The following is a 4,576-nucleotide window of genomic DNA, read 5'->3' as shown; positions in this document are numbered from 1 at the left end:
TTAAGTTTTTAGTATATAAGTGCCAACAGCTCCGTAAACTATCAGCGATTCAGAGTTCATTTTGCTAAGCAAACCATTTTCTTATAAAGGGTTTTGCTAACAAGCATGTTTATGGCACTCTTTAAAGTTAGTAAATGTATTATTTATAATAACATTGTATCATGTCCAATAGTTGACAAGTTTGTTCATCATTTCCAATGCTTCAGAATATATTACTATATATTAGCAAAATCCTATTACAAAATGTAATTTGTAGACACAAAGCATTTGTTATTTAAAATATTCCTGATTGCCTAAAATATACCACTATTCACTTTATGTAAGAATATATTATTTAAAATATTCAAAGTTATTTTATTTGGCCTACAAATAGGCAACAATTCACAAAGTTGTTTGAAGTTTTTAAGAAATCATTAACAATTCGCAAAGCTAGTCATAATTAATTAAATAGTTAGTGAATTCTAATATAATGGTGATTAATTAAATAGTTAGTGAATTCTAATCTAATGGAAAAAATAAGTAATCTTATTTTATTTTTTTGTTCATTATATGCTTATCAAATATATTGAAGTATTGTATTAACCAAATCATTTATTGAAGTATTGTATTAATTATGGCAATTAGCTTGATATACCACTATGCATAGTCATGGTAACTTTATGTGCTCTTATGAAAATCTTGCATCTTTTTTGTAGTGATCATATATTTCTGTGGCATAATTTTTGTGTAGATGGATCGTAATCAACATCAAATGGCGATTGTCGGAGTCGTGGCTTTAGTTTTAGCTTTTGGGGCTCTTTGGATTAAAAAATTAGAAACTAGGAAGAAAATTGCTTCTCGCCTTCATGTGAATCGAGATTATGAAAGAGAAAATTATATTAATGGTATTTTATATAGTGGTGACCAGCATTGTATTGATGTGATAAGGATGAGACCGATCGCCTCTTTTAATTTATGTGATATTCTTAATAGGAATAATTTGTTATAATCATCTAAATCTGTCAATATTAGGGAGCAAGTAGTTATATTTTTACATATAATTGGTCATAATGTAAGGTTTCGAGTGATTGGATCTAGATATTATAGATCAACTCAGACAGTTCACCATTACTTTAGGGTTGTATTGAGAGCTATTTTGAAATTGTATAGACTAGTTATTAGATTACCTGATGAGTCAACTACTAGTGAAATTAGAAACAATCCAAGGTTTTATCCTTATTTTAAAGATTGTATTGGAGCATTAGATGGAACTCATATTCGTGCATCCGTTCCACTTAGCATGCAAGGAAGATTTTGTAGCCGTAAAGAGGGGACAACACAAAATGTATTGGCTGCCATTACATTTGATTTGAAATTTTCCTATGTTCTTGCTGGTTGGGAAGGTAGTGCACATGATTCTCGTATTTTAATTGATGCACTTTCACGCCCAAGAGGATTAAGAATTCCATAAGGTAATATTTATTACAAATAGTTCTAGTAAGCTCATAGTTTATTAGTATTAACTATGTATTGTAAAATTGTAGGTAAATATTATCTTACTGATGCCGGCTATGGCATCCAAATTGGATGTATTACCCCATATCGTGGTGTTCAATATCATTTAAAAGAGTTTGCTGCTGAAGGGCATGAAAATGCAAAGGAACTCTTTAATCTTCGCCATTCATCATTACGGATCACTGTTGAACGTGTTTTTGGGATTTTGAAGAAGCGGTTTCGTGTATTAGATGCTGAACCATTTTTGGATTTTCAAACTCAAGTAGATATAGTTTTGGCTTGTTGTATCATTCATAATCATATAATGGGAGTTGATCCTAGTGATTTACTTAATCAAGGATTATACGATGTGTTTGAGTCTGATTCGATAATACAAACTCTCACGGAGCGAGAAGAAAGACAAGAAGCAAGAGAATGGTCTGCTAAGAGAGATGAAATTGCACAAACTATGTGGACTGATTATATGGCTAGAAATATTAGGTAGATTTAGGGCTTAGGGTTATTGTTTCTATGTTATGTATGTTTTAGTAAATGTTGGTAGGATAATGATATTGAAATTTTAGATTGTTGGATTTTGATATATGTCTTGAATTTGTTTGATATTGATTATGTTTTAACCTTGTTGGATATTAAATTGATTATTATGTTTTAATCTTGTTGGATATTGAAATTATTGACAATGACAATTATTTAATGTAGAATGGGTAAGGGCAACAAAGGAGGGACCTCCAAGCAATTCAGGTGGACAAAACTGATGGAACATGTTTTCCTTGAAATTCTAGCAGAGGAGGCTCGAAAAGGAAATAAGCCTTCTAATACTTTCAAATTAGTTTCTATTAATCGAGTTGTCGACGCCATTTCTGAAAGATTCCAAGTCTAATGCTATGCGAAGCATGTGAAAAATTATTTAAGGACAGTAAAAAACCAGTAGCAGATTATATGCAAGATTCGAGGCGAAAGTGGTTTTGGATGGGATGATAACAGGAAAATGATCACATGTGATAGAGCGACATATGATGCAACAGTGATGGTAATATATGACTATCTATGTTAAGTATATTTCAATTGTTTTTTACTTGTTATTCTAATTGTGTATAATATCCAACAGGCACACAAGAAGTATGAACTATTTTTGAATAAAAGCATTGATCTTTATGATGAAATGGCTTTGGTTGTTGGCAAAGATATGGCAACAGGGAGTTTTGCCAGAACATTTGCTGACATAGATTTGGATGATGGTAATGAAGATTCAATGCTTGTAGATTGCGACAATGAAGAGGTTGAAGAGGTAAGAACAAATGTATCTTCATCTGGCTCATCCAAACGTAAAAGAAAAAGTGGTCCAAAAAGTCTCGTTGATGAACAAATTAAATTTGTGGGTGAAAAACTTGGCAAAGTTGCTAATGCTTTGGAACAATTTACTGCCGATAAGACATCACAGCTTTACGAACAAGTGATGTCGATGGAGGAAGAAGGATTTGATGATGACTTCTTGTGTTCTGTGTTTGATTATCTAGTGAGTCGTGAATCAGAGGCCAAAGCTTTTTTAGTTAAAAGTAAGAAGCATAGAAAAATTTGGCTTCAAAAATTTTCTCAGGGTTGAAGATATTGATACTTTTATGTGGTGTAATATTATGCACTTGGACAATGTTGTTACTATGTGGTGTACTACTAATTATAAATTTGGATAATATTATTTCTAGTACTCATTGTGGATAATATTTTTTTCAATTTATAACGATCAATATTGTAGCTTAATAATTGAGTATTATTATAAATAAATCATTGCAATATATGTAAAAACAATTTAAAATATAAAAATTTATTAATATATATTAATATATGTAAAAAACAACTTTTCCGGAAAATATTTTCAAGAAATCTGTAAAACAGCAGAAAATATTTTACACAGATTCAATCAAACACCAGAAAATATTTTCCAATAAATCATTTTACAGAAAAGTAAAACATTTTCCAGAAATCATATTACGGAAAACATTTTACTGCCAATCAAACAGACCCTAAGTTGCGAAATTCAGCAATTGGATGATGATTCATTGTACGAGGCATGAGAGAGATTCAAAGAATTACTTCTTAAGTGTCCTCATCATGGGATTCCACACTGCATCCAGTTGGAGACATTTTCTAATGGTCCCAATGAGCACACAAGATTGATGGTAGATGCTTCTGCGAATGGTGCTCTCTTGTCGAAGTCTTATAATGAGGCTTACAAAATCATCAAGAGGGTCGCCAGTAACAACTATCAATGTCGACAAATTGAGCAGAATTAAGAAGATATGTAGCTAGAGTTTATGAAGTCGATGCCCCCACTTCACTCTAAACTCAGGTATTATTTATCTCTTCAATTTTGAAACAGTTTAACACTAACAGTAGGAATAATTTTGTAGCTCAAACACTTAGTCAATTCGATGTAGTTTCTTCGTATGTTGTGGGGATGGCCATTCTTTCGAGAATTCTCTATTAAATCTTGAGTCATTTTATTATGTAGGGAATCAACACCAAAATAGAAGTGGACAAGGACAACAGTCCAGTTTCTACAATCCTTCATGGCGAAACTATCCAAACTTTTCTTGGAGTAACCAAAGAGGAGGACCGAAAAACACCCACATGCAGCATAGACCAAGTCAATCCCAAGGGTTTAATCAATAAGCTCCAAAAAATACATTATTTTTTAGTTTTACAAAGTATGCTTGGAAGCTTTTGAAGAATTAAACAGTCAGTTAATCTTAGTGCCAATAATCATTACACCTGATCGGAACTCTCCTTTTAGTTAATGTGTGATGCAAGTGATTTTGCTTTTGGAGCTGTGATGGGTCAAAGAAGTAATAAAGTATTCCACCCTATCTACTATGCAAGCATAACTTTGACAAGAGCCCAACTCAATTACATGGTAATTGAAAAAGAACTCTTTGCTATAGTTTTTGCTTTTGACAATTTTTTTTCTTATCTCATAGGTATGAAAGTCAATATTGTTACTGACCATGCGACCATTAAATACTTACTCACAAAGAAAAATGCTACATCAAGGCTAAATCGATAGATACTTTTACTCCAAAAATTT

The 4,576-nt window shown here is 31.9% G+C and overlaps 1 pseudogene; it reads right to left on the bottom strand.

The window, feature by feature from the left end:
• Positions 1 to 3,512: 3,512 nt before the first annotated feature.
• Positions 3,513 to 3,610, bottom strand: LOC121215813 (uncharacterized; annotated as a pseudogene).
• Positions 3,611 to 4,576: the final 966 nt, after the last annotated feature.

Source organism: Gossypium hirsutum, chromosome D03 (genome assembly GCF_007990345.1).
Source record: "Gossypium hirsutum isolate 1008001.06 chromosome D03, Gossypium_hirsutum_v2.1, whole genome shotgun sequence".
Classification (NCBI taxonomy): Eukaryota; Viridiplantae; Streptophyta; class Magnoliopsida; order Malvales; family Malvaceae; genus Gossypium; species Gossypium hirsutum.
The sequence above is the reverse complement of the archived record's forward strand: the minus strand, read 5'-3'. Positions and strand labels throughout refer to the sequence as shown.